This window comes from Meriones unguiculatus, chromosome 1, assembly GCF_030254825.1.
Source record: "Meriones unguiculatus strain TT.TT164.6M chromosome 1, Bangor_MerUng_6.1, whole genome shotgun sequence".
NCBI classification, from domain to species: domain Eukaryota; kingdom Metazoa; phylum Chordata; class Mammalia; order Rodentia; family Muridae; genus Meriones; species Meriones unguiculatus.
In genome coordinates this window covers 91,206,486-91,218,369 of record NC_083349.1, presented here as the reverse complement: position 1 = coordinate 91,218,369, position 11,884 = coordinate 91,206,486, and the positions used below count along the sequence as shown (strand labels likewise).

The following is an 11,884-nucleotide window of genomic DNA, read 5'->3' as shown; positions in this document are numbered from 1 at the left end:
ATCCCACAGGGCAAGAGTGGAAGTCATGTGCCGTCAGGTAAATAATTTGTTTTCTCTTAAGCTCATTTCAGCTTGTTTTCTCTACCAAATAACTGGATATTCAGCTTTTATGACGCACAAGTAAGTCCTTGTATATTCATTTTCAAGGGAAATTTGAATAAAATACTTGCAAATGGAAATTAATTATCCTGCTTTATCTTCCCTTGGAAATGGTCTGACAAACTCAGAATCTCTTGCTTTGGGGACGGTTTTGCCCAATATTTACCTTGAGCAATTTCACTGCAGTTATTTTGTTCACACAAAGAAATACATCTCTGCACATTTAGGAGGTACAAATTGTTTCTCCCACTTTCAAAAGAGATGTGGTGTTTCCAGATTTAGAAAGATACTCCACAGCTGCCAAGCTCTGTCAGAGTCTGCCTTGGCTAACAAGAAATGTTTCTGGCTTTTTTTTTTTTTTTTTCAAAGAAAAAAAAAGCCTCAAATTATTTAACTATCGTTCAGTTGGTTTAGAGGCCAAGAAAGGCAGGTATATGAAAATGTGAAGGGAACGGTTTGGGTTGAGGACTTGGCCTCACCAACCAGATGCCGTACGTTGGCCCAGCTCAGGAATGCCTCCAGGCCTGTTGTCTGTGTGAGGAAATTGGACTCCATGGTCCTGGAGTCTGTTCTGGCTCCACAGTTCTACTGTAAAGTTCAAGACTCTCCTCTGATGTTATCTAGTTTGGTGTGTCAGTGTTCTCTCCGAGACTGGCAGACCATGTTTCATTGTCCTGGAGTGGCCATGGACAAGGACAAACTATCACTGGAAAGTTTTTGATGTTTGTTAGAGTGGAGGGTAATAACTGGTTGATGAGGAACAGGTAATAGAGTCAACTTGAAGGGAGGAACTTCCTCTCCTCTCTTGGAATCCAATTGATTGCTCATGTAAGAGGTCATATTTGAGGTATATCATGTGACTACCGAAAACCTCTACTGACTGGTCTTGGGTTCCATGGCGATCTTAGGCAGAGAGGATTTGAGTGTACAAAAATATTTCCCTAAAAATCTTTAAATCTGATATCTTAAGCACCAAAGGTAATACATAACATGGGGTGGGGAGTAGGAAGGAGGGGTCCTCCTTGTACTAGAAAACCACTGTCAAATTGGCAGCAAACCTCACATTCGATGTTGGTTCTTATAGTACATGAGACCAGCCAGCACCGTCGCTACTACCTCCTCCTCCTTTTCTTCTTCCTCCTCCTCCTTCACAGTACCAGGGACCTCGAGCATGCTAGGCAATTATTGCATCACTGCAACACATGCAGCCCCATTTATTTTGGCAAAAGTTTTTAATAGATGCCCTGACATTAGCAGCTTCACTGTGAAGAAATGGACAGCAGTGATGAGTGGAGAGTGCCCGTTTTCATCAGACAGGATAAACTTTCTTTAAATCAGTGGTTCTCAACGTGGGTCATGACCCCTTTGGCAGACAGCCTGCATATGGGATATTTACATTACAATTCATAACAGTAGCAAAATTAGTTATAAAGTAACAACAAAATAAGGGTCACTGCACTAGGAAGGCTGAGAAGCACTTCGTTAAGTGAGCCTGCAGGCTTTGTGAATTCAAGGCAGGAAATCCCAGGTCAAGAAAATGTGTTCCTTATCCTTGGGATGGGGGTGTGGCCATTTACTGGTTTGATTAGAGAAACAAATTATCTTATTTTGCACTCCAGTGGGTGAAATACATATTTCACTTAGAATATGTTTCTTAGCTTCTTCTACGCCGTAACATTTAATGCTTGCTAACTGAATGAGTGAATCTATGGAATTCAGTTGGAAATAAACTGGAAAGAAAGGAGCTCTGTCAGCCCATTAACTGCTTGTCTTGACTTATCCTCTAAGGTGGAGCCGAGTTGAACAATGGGCAGCATTTCCAAGGTGTGGCTGAAGGTTACATCATTTCTTCACTAGAAGGCTTTGATTTTACTCTCACTGCTGACTAAGGATGCCGACCAGCCTGCATCCGCCTCTTCTTTGTCTTTCCATTGTCCTTTGCACACTGCATTCTTCCTCCTCTCCACAATCTTAACACTTCCAGACTTTAAAATGATGATCAAGGAAAAGGCTGCAGTTGACTAGTGAGTTTGTTTGAATCAGAAGACTGCCTTTGTGTGTCACCCCTCCACACCCACCCTGAGTTTCAGATGGTGAGCAGGCAAAAGAGCCCAAGACGTGTAAAATCTGAGCATAATAAAGTATCCAAGGTACTGAGTCATTTCAGATTTTTAGGGCTGTGCAGGCCACAACCAAGGGAGTTCCAAGAGCAGGCTTTTACTTCAGAGTCATTTATTGCTATGTACAACAAAACACAACCAAATCCATTGTCTCGAAGTAGTAGCCATTTTCTACTTTATTGTCAAGCATTTCTCTGCTCTCAGCCACGTGGTTCCTCTGTTCAACCTGGTGTTGGCTGAGACTATTCGGTGGTACTCAGCTGCGGCTGGTCTGGCTTGGAGGGTCCGTGATGGATTGTCCCACATTCCCGGTTCCTTAATTGGAATGCCTGGAGGGCTGGCTGGCTGGCTCCACTTCTTCTTCATGTAGTTCCATGGCATCTCCATGTGATCCTTCTGGCAGAACAGCCACTCAGGGTTTAGTCCCAGAACTAGCATAACTTCCCTTCCATTGTACTCTGCTGAATGGCTCAGAATCAAGGGGAGGGGAACTGGAGCTCATCTCTCTATTAGAGGAGTGTCAAAGAATTTGCAGTCCTTCCCCCACCAGAGAGGGCCATTAGGCACACAAAACTCGGATGCCCTCTGCCGGATGCCCTCTGCCTGAAAGCAGGGAATGAGGGTCAACTTTGCATATCCCAAGGGGTATCTGGCACGGAGCCATCTGGATTCAGTGTTTTAAAGTCCTGACCAGCCTGATGGAATGGAGCAGTGGTTCTGTGCCAATAGATACTACACAAATATCTGTAGAGCATTCAGGTTCTCCTGGCTGAAGTTAAGAACTTTTAGTGCAACCCCCAATATTAGGGTGTTGGATGATTTTCATTTTGATCCCAAACCCTGTTTCCTTTTTAATGGCAGAGGCAGAGAGACCACTGTATTCTTAGTGTGAGACATTCTTCAGTGAGCTTCTGGCTCTTTCACTTCATACTTTTATTTAAAAGTATGGAGCTGACTCCCACTACAGCATGGCAGATGCTCTGTGCCCTTACCTTTAACACTCCTGGTAACTGTGCGAGCCCCATCTGCTAAACTGACTTCTTAGACAATGGAACGTCAGCTCAGAAAGGTTTGAGCCAGTTCAAGGTTATAGAAAGATTGGCATGTGTGTAATTTTGAACCAAGGCCTGCTTGGCTCAAACCTCTTTCCACTACCACATGTGATCTCTGGAAACTCAGAAAGCTTTCAGAAACACCTCTAGAGTACAGTCTGAGGATCACAGAGCCAGCAAGTCTGCAGCGAGCAGCCAGAAAGCAGATCCACAGCTTTGCATGGTACTCCCGGTGGCCCAGTCAAGCTGACATAAAATCAGCATCACGACTTGTGTGCCCACAGCAGCCCCTCAACAGGCTCCGGGGACCCATTTCTCCAGGTGTGGCATCCCTTGCAGTTCTAACAGCTCCAGCTGACTGCAAAGCCAACCAAATAAAGCCCATTTCATTTTAACGTTCCCTGGAGACCCAGGGTCAGAAGCACTCTCCGGAAACAATGGCAACACAAAGTAACCGGACCATCACTGTGGAGAGAGAGTCGGGCATGTCCCATCAAAACTCCTGGCGACTTTGGTATTGGTGTTCCAGCCTCTGTGCATGAGAGGGGCCCGCTACGTCAGGGAGGACGGGTCAGCACCGTGGAGCCCAAGGCCAGAGCTTCCCGTGTTCTGAGAGAGGAAAGGACTTGGGGAAATTAAAGGGAAACTCAGCACTCGTGACGGGCCAAAGAACACTTGTATCCCTGTGCACATCCCATCCTTCCATCTCTCAAGCCCGAGGTGGAAGGAGGGAAGCCCACACCAGCATCCAGGAAGGACAGAGGTGCTGGGCTCCGGCCACCCGCTGCCTGGAGCCTGCACGTCCTCCCACTCAGCAGGGATCAGGCAGAGGCCTTGCGCGGCCCTTCAGGATCACTCAGCCTTTAGGAACCCTTTCTCTTTTTGTCATCCCCCGTCTCAGCCTCTTTCTCTATGAAGTCCTTCTGATTCCACAGCAGCCCGCAGCCTCCATCTGTGAATGTGGACCCGGCACAGGTCGCAGGGCCTAGGGAAGCCTCCTATGTGCTCCCGAGCGCCTTGCGAGTGTTTATTTACTACCTGTCTAGCTACGGTAAGTACGCCGAACACACATTTCTCTATTCTTATTTGTCAAAAATGATGCAGTTCCCTAGGAGGACCTGCCCTCCTGCCGACCATTTTATGGCGTTGTCAGTGCCAAAAATTGCTTCTCAACTCTTCTCTCTTCCTTCACACTAACTCGAGGACAGCTTTTTAATATACTGCACTATTATTTGATATTAGATCCAAAACAGCTGTTTCTAATTTTCTAATGCACAAGAATGAATGGATGATTTTCAAAGACATTCTTACTGAAATTGACTCAGATTTTTTTTTTTTAAAGCAATTTGTGGAAGAAATTGACAGGGCTGCCACGGCCTACTTAGTCTCAGATCACTCAACAAGTTACTAATTTTAAACTTTGAGGAAGAAATGTTCTTTTTGTGATTTAACGTACCCAGAGCACAAGGGAACTCCCCCCACCCCCAGTTAATGTATTAAGCCACCCCTTGGTGCCCTAACTTCACAGAGATCACACACGTTACACACTACACACAAGCACTGTCCACCCCCACATACACGCAACACATCACACATACCACACATACCAGACTCTTCATAAAAACAGATATCTGCACACATACACGGCCCGCACAACACCACACTTCTGTGGGTGCTTTGAAAGCTACTAAGAGAAATGTGTGTGTGTGTGTGTGTGTGTGTGTGTGTGTGTGTATTTTATCTATGAAAGGTACATGGACCATACTTTTATGCAGAGGAATTCAAATTTTATAATCTCCCTCATTTACAAAAACTTTTGTTTGCACAAATGCCTCTCTGATTTCCTAGAACTTGATAGCCTAGAGCAATCTACCCCTTTCCTTCCTTACATTTCATTATATTTGCTCCTATTCTTTTCAAAATAGCCAAAATCAAAAGACTGTGACATTGGACCAAGGCAATGGAAGAAAGACACAGTTACCACCTGTTAAAAATAAATCCAAGTGGACTTCCTGACCCTGTGTGCTTTGCTAGTTTGGTCAGGGTCATAGCCCCTTTTCACAAAAAGAAGTTGCTTTGTTGAGTTTTGTCTTGTGGACACTGAGAATATTTGTTTGCAGCACTATGGAGCCTGTTTCAGCTCTTAGTGGGTTTAGGTGCCAGAAAACTCAGCCGCCACCAAAGTTGCCCTGAGCCCGCGGCTTATGATCATGAAGGATGAACAAGAACAAGCAAGGGCAAGCAAGGTTTATTGAACAATACAAAAACAGCTTCCTGCTGCAGGGAAAAGGCTCAGCGGGGGTCGCTAAACAGAACTGGAGATCCAAGACTCTCGTCTGTGTTTGGAGTAAGTCTGATCAGTGCACACTGCATTTATAAAGAGGGCAATGGTTTGGGATGAACCTTGTTATTTAGTTTGATTGGTGGCTGGGTGGTTTGGGTGAAAGGGCACAGGCTCAGGGTTGCTTGCCTGCTGATAGAGGGAAAAAAAACAAGGGCTGGTGATCAACCCCCATCTTGATGAACCAGGCCATCAGGGCATTGCGGTTTTTGTTCCCCAGCTCATCAGTCAGGTAGTTTATTATAAAACCTTGGTTTTTGGTTCTTTGGGAGCTGACTGTTGGTTCTACCAGGACAGACATACATTTTGTTTTCCCTGACTGCCTACCAAAATAGCTGCCTTACTCTTACTGCTTCTCAATACTACAAATACTCAAATTGGATACACAAACTGGGCTGTGAATAAGAATGGCCTCCAGAGGCTCAAAGATTTGAGTGCTTGTAGAGCGGCACTATTTGAAACAACTAGGAAGCATGGTCTTGCTGGAGGAAGTCTGTCACGGGTTGCGGGGTGGGGTGCTTTGAGGTTTCAGAAGTCCAGGCCAGGCCCAGGGGTTCTCTCTTTTTGCTGCCCTTCTCTAGTGCCATGTTTGCCCGTGTGCCACCGTGCTTCCTGATAATGCGCTGTAAGAAAGCACCAATTAAATGTTTTCCTTTATAGGAGATGGTCATGGTGCCTCCTCACAGCAATGGAGCATTGACTAAGACATGCCTCCCACCCTGCACAAATTTGAAAATATTTACACACAGCCTGCATCCCTAAGCATCACGGTAATCTTGTTTTTAAACATAATGTAAAAAAAAATTTAATTAAACTATTAGCAAATAGAATCCAGTAATCCGCTATGACAAAGTGGGACTCATTTTAGGCTGATTCAATTTTAGAAAATCTATTAGTATAATTCACTGTATGAATAGTTAACTGGGAAAAGCCATGACTGTCTTAGAATACATATGATGAGAATGTAATAAATCTGAACATTTATCCACAGCAAAATAACAACACTGGCAAGAACACTTATGTTGCACTTATCATGTAATGGGCCCTCCCTGACATGTGCGTATGCATTTTCTCTCTTAGCCTCTCCATCACTCAGTGACACAAGACCTGTCTATCATCTTCATTGTATAGATTAGGTCACTAAAGCCTAGCAAAGTTAAGAACGTTGCCTCAGGTTACACATCCTTAGGAGGCAGGTTGCATATAGCCGTTAAAGTTCTTGATGCTTTGTAAAACATGAGAAAATTAGAATACTTCCATCATGTAACAGATACATGTGTTATGACTCCACATCACAATTAACGGAAAAACAATGGAAAAGTTTCCATAAAAATCAACAAAACAAGCCAGGCAATGGTGGTGCACACCTCTAATTTCAGCACTGGAGGCAAGACAGTCAGATCTCTGAGTCTGAGGCCAGCCTGGTTCAGAGTGAGATCCAGGACAGCCAGGGACACACAGAGAGACCCTGTTTTGAAAAACCAACCAACCAAAAGAACAAAATCAACAAGACTAATCTACTATTACTGAAAATTATTTAACATTTTCCTCTGGAGAAAAAAGAATGATGCTAATGCAATTAGATAAGACAACCAATAAAATTTTGGGTGCAGTCACCTGTGCTTATGATCACTAAAATAGCTATTATTATAAAAATATTAGCTATCCAGGAAGGTGAGGTGAAAGCTTGTCTTGCTCCCAGGGGTTAATGGAGTAGCCTGGGCAGGATAGGTGTGTGTGGGGGGGGATTCTGTTTAGGAAGTGTAGAAGCAATCAAATGTATTGAAAGAGGAATTGTATGTTATGTGACAAGTGCAAATCTATGAAAAATAGTATGAGAATTCAGAGAAGGGGCCATTTTTAAAAAATCAACAAGTTTCCTGCATATATGCAACCATTTACTGAAGGAAAGAATATGAAATAGTTATATATATATATATTTTACTGAAGGAAATTTATTGAAGCTACGTTAGTCAATTTTCTGACGCTGTGACAAAATATCCAAAAAAAAAAAAAAGAACTTAATGAAAAAAAGACAGGTTGGGCTCATAGTTTTCCAGACTTTGATCAGTGTTCATCTGGCTTTACTGTTTTAGCTCTGAGGCAAATGTAGTGGTAGAAGGGCACGGTGGAAGAAAAACAGTCACCTAGTGACATCCAAAGAGCAGAGAGGCAGAGTCAGTCAGGAAGAGAGCAAGGAGGAAGGAGGAGGAGTGGAGCGGGAAGAAACGCTTTACAAAGGCAAACCTGTGCCTATGCTTCCTTTAACTTTGTCTCAGTTATAACAGCTCATTTAGCTATGAACTCAATCACGAGTTAAGCCAGCAATGAAATCAGCCCAGCCAATTACCACTTGACAAAGCCGCAGCCAGGGATTAGGCATTCAACATATAGACTGTGTGTGTGTGTAGAGGTGTGTGCTTCATGTCCAAACCTTAACAGGGTGAAAAGTTACGGTGGCTAATCTCAGTTGTCAATTTGATGAGATCTAGAATACTGTGGGAGATTATCTTGATTTGGTTGAGGCGGGAAAACCCACTAAGGGTGACACTGTTCCGGAACCCTGACCCTGCACAGGTCTAAATGCAACTGCTTACTGCTTTATTCTTGCTGACTGCACATGCCGTTTGACTCGCCGCTTTAAGTTCCTGGCTTGACTTCTCAATCATGAAGGAGGGTACCTTGAACTGTGAGCCAAAATACATTCTACTTAAGTTGCTTTTGCCAGGGTAGTTTATCACAATGACCCAGAGGTAGCTGAGACCATCTGTGAGAATGTTTTCAGAGATTAAGCAGAAAAGACACCATTCTGTAGACATTTTGTCAGTGATGAGCAAAGCTAAGCAACATACAGTGTCTGTGTAACTCATGCTGACTACAAACTTACCATTCGCCTGCCCAAGGCTGGAATTGCTGGCATGTGCCACCAAACCTAGCCTTCATTGTTGATTTTAATGTTGAAAAACTGGATTGTATCCAAATATCTATCGACAGAGAACCCTGTTTAACTAAATTATGAAACTTGTTTAATGGTGTATTAAGCTGTAGCTAAAAGTAATAAAGTAACTAAAAATGGGATGGTACAGGAAGTAGTTAAGAGAGAGTAGTGTGCTGACCTATAAATCTCTAAGTCAGGAGCAGAGTATAATTTATTCTCTCAAAAGTCACAACATTTGGGGCTGGAGAGACGCCCAGTGGTTTAGAGCACTGGCTGCTTTTCCAGAGGACCTGAGTTCAGTTCCCAGAACCCACATGGCGGCTCATAACTGTCTGTAACTCCTGTTCCAGGAGATCTAACACCCTCACATAGACATACATGCAGCCAAACACCAATGTACATAAAATAAAAATGAAATAATATTTTTAAAAGCATAGCATGCTAATATGTGAAAAGCAAACACACCTGTGTACTTTTGTTTGTTTGTTTGCTTTTCTTTCTTTTTCTTTTATTATTATTTTTTTGCTTGTTTTATTTTGGTGATTTGTTTTGTTGAGAAAGGGCTTCTCTTTGTAGCTTTGGCTGTCCTAGAACTCACTCTGTAGACCAGGCTGGTCTTGAACTCACAGAGATCTGTCATTCTCCTTGTGGAGGCAGGGGACTGGATTTTGGTGGGGACCTGGAATTTGGCTTCTGGACAGAGAACAAGGGCCTGTTTCATTCAGAATCAGCTAGGGCATTTTAGGGCCAGGCATGTGCTAGGCCAGGCTGTGGAAAGGGTTTTCCACAGAGTGTTCAGTTAGCTAGCTCTTTTAGAATGAGATCACCGGTGGCAGTGGAAACTCAGGCGTTCCAACGTCTATGGCAATCCCAAAGTGTTACAGCTCTTGATTAAGCTGCTGTGCTAAGCCTGGCAGAGGATGCTGACGAAAGCCTATGCCTGGTGGGCTTGCAGCCGAGACACAGGCCTGGCCCTCTGCTTCTTTCTTGTTGTTTGAGATGTGACTTCTCAGCTGTTCCTACTGCCATGGCTACTGCTGCCACCATGCCCTGCCATGATGAGCCATAGTCCACTAGAACCATTAGCCCAAATAAACTCTTTTTGTCCCTGTAAGTTGCCGTTGTCATGGTGTTTTCTCACGGCAACAGAGAAGTAATGAGTCCAAGGAAACCCCATCTAAGTTTTTGAAGCAGTCTTACTGGAGTAGCTACAGTAATCTCTCAAGTTTATCAAAGTCAGCTTTTTGACAAAGCCTCTATCCGGAAAGCTGGAAATCATTAAGAAGCTTGGGAGGACACATAGGGGTCTTCCGCTCAGAACCTGTGAATCTTCATGCTCAGTGTGGAGGGCCTAGCTGATGTAATTCCCACAGAGGCCCCTCTGTAGGACAGGGAAACAGGATGGCTGTTGGCAGATGTGCTGGTGTCCAGGAGAGTTTTTAGAATAATTTTTAAAAGGCCACTGAATGATGGACACACACACACACGAATCTGGGTTGCTTAAAATAAAAATAAATCATCTTATATGTCTCTGCAACCGGGAAGGTCATCTTTCTGTTACACGTCAGTGTTACAAACTATCCTTTAAAACCTAGGTAGAAGTTTTTGAATTATGTCCATTGTTTCAGAACCCAAGGAAGGGTGTAATTCATTTGACTTAATTTTCAATCTGAAATGGTAAAAATTAAAAGTTTAAAACTCATAATCAAAAAGAATTTTTGGTTATGTGGGAAATTTCCACTGACATCCTCATTGTCCAAGGGTTCTGGATAATTAAGATTTTTCTCTCTTTTCTTTCCTTCTGAGAGCATTTAATCAAGACCACCCACAGCCTGGAGTTCAAGAAGTCCCCAGCTGAGTGATTTCCTCACCAACAAAGTAAACAGAGAAGACACCAGCTTGGGAGTGGAGATGAAGGGGTGGGGGAAGCTAGGTGTGGCTTCACTGTCAGCCCCTCCTCTGAGACCTGGGGAGCAATGAGGGGGCTGCTGGCCAGTGGGCTCCCCCAGAACCTAGATCCCCATCCCCCACAACTCCAGCTAAGCCCAGAGATGATTGGTTAGGTCTAAGATAAATAATGCTTATTAAGCTCAATTACTGGGGAACACAAAGGAGTTCTGAAAACCGAGAAGAGAAAGATATGCTTGCTTCTTGACTTCAGGAATGGCTCTGCAATTTAAGGGTGCTTTCAGAATTCCTTGTTTCCTCGCAATCTAGCCTGCTGTAACCATCTCCCTTTAAGGAGGGGTGAAAGAGGAAACAGAAGGGAGGGAGAAAAAGAGAGGGAGGAGAAGGGGAAGACAATTGTCCGTAAGAATGCGTCTATTGCAATAGACCTACCCAGAGCAGACCACAGCCCCACAGCTGCTGTCACTGTTTCAGGCCAATGTGTTCGCATTCCGGTCCCCATTCTCTCCTTCTACACCTAGGGGTAAAGTTTAGAGTTCAGAAGAAGGCTGAAATTTCATGCACCACTCATATTTTGCACCCTCGCCCCCTACTTCTGTGCCCCCTCCTTTTCAAAAAGCTGGTAACCAGCATTAAAGACATTGTGGTTGCTATCCTTATAACTAAAATATAGCTTCATTTCTGCTCGTGGAAATATGCAGTCAATTAGCTATAATGTGGTCCAGACTCCCTTTGATATTCTAAAATAAAAACATTCCAAGTTATTTACTGGAGAAGAGTCATTTCTAAGCACGCCCAGTAGCTGCTGTTTTTAATAATGCTGCTTTTAATGGGTGTGGGGCATTCTGGGTAGACTGGTGTGTGTAGCTCAAAGGCCTCCGCTATTATCTCTGGATTCAGAATAATAACCACAAGAGTTTACTTTGAGATACTTGTGCTTGAAGTTCATTCATGGATATTAAACAGTTTTTGTATTCCTTTCTCCTTTCAGGCCAAATGGGAGGGGAAGGAGAGCAAGCATGGAGGAAGCAGGCAAGGGGACCCTTCTACCTTCTCCCAGAGGGCAGGAAGAGAAGAGGGAGTTGGCCTTTTGTGTGGCCTTGTCTCAAAAGTGGTTCCCAAACCCTTGTTCTTGGACATGGTGGGGAGGAATGCCCATGAGTCTCCCAGAGAACATTAATTACAAAAGCCAAGCAAAGCAGAACAGCTGGCCTCCTGCTGATTGGAGGGGTGAGGGTGGGGGTCGCTGCAGGGGCTGTGAGTCTTAGCCTAATGGATGGTGTCTTGGTCTGTTTTTATGTAATGTAATAGGATATCTAAGGCCGAGTTATTTATTAAAAAGCAGACTTTCTTACAGTTCTAGAGGCTGGGAAGTTCAAGGTTGAGAGGCCTGTATCTTCCATAGGTTTTCTTGCTGTATCATCCC

The 11,884-nt window shown here is 43.9% G+C and overlaps 1 long non-coding RNA gene across 1 annotated transcript; it reads left to right on the top strand.

Moving 5' to 3' along the window:
- The first annotated feature begins 5,378 nt into the window (after nt 1-5,378).
- Nucleotides 5,379-10,644, top strand: LOC132648597 (uncharacterized). Its single transcript, XR_009587033.1, has 3 exons — nt 5,379-5,618; nt 6,273-6,382; nt 10,359-10,644. It is a non-coding gene; the product is annotated as an uncharacterized LOC132648597 (long non-coding RNA).
- Nucleotides 10,645-11,884: the final 1,240 nt, after the last annotated feature.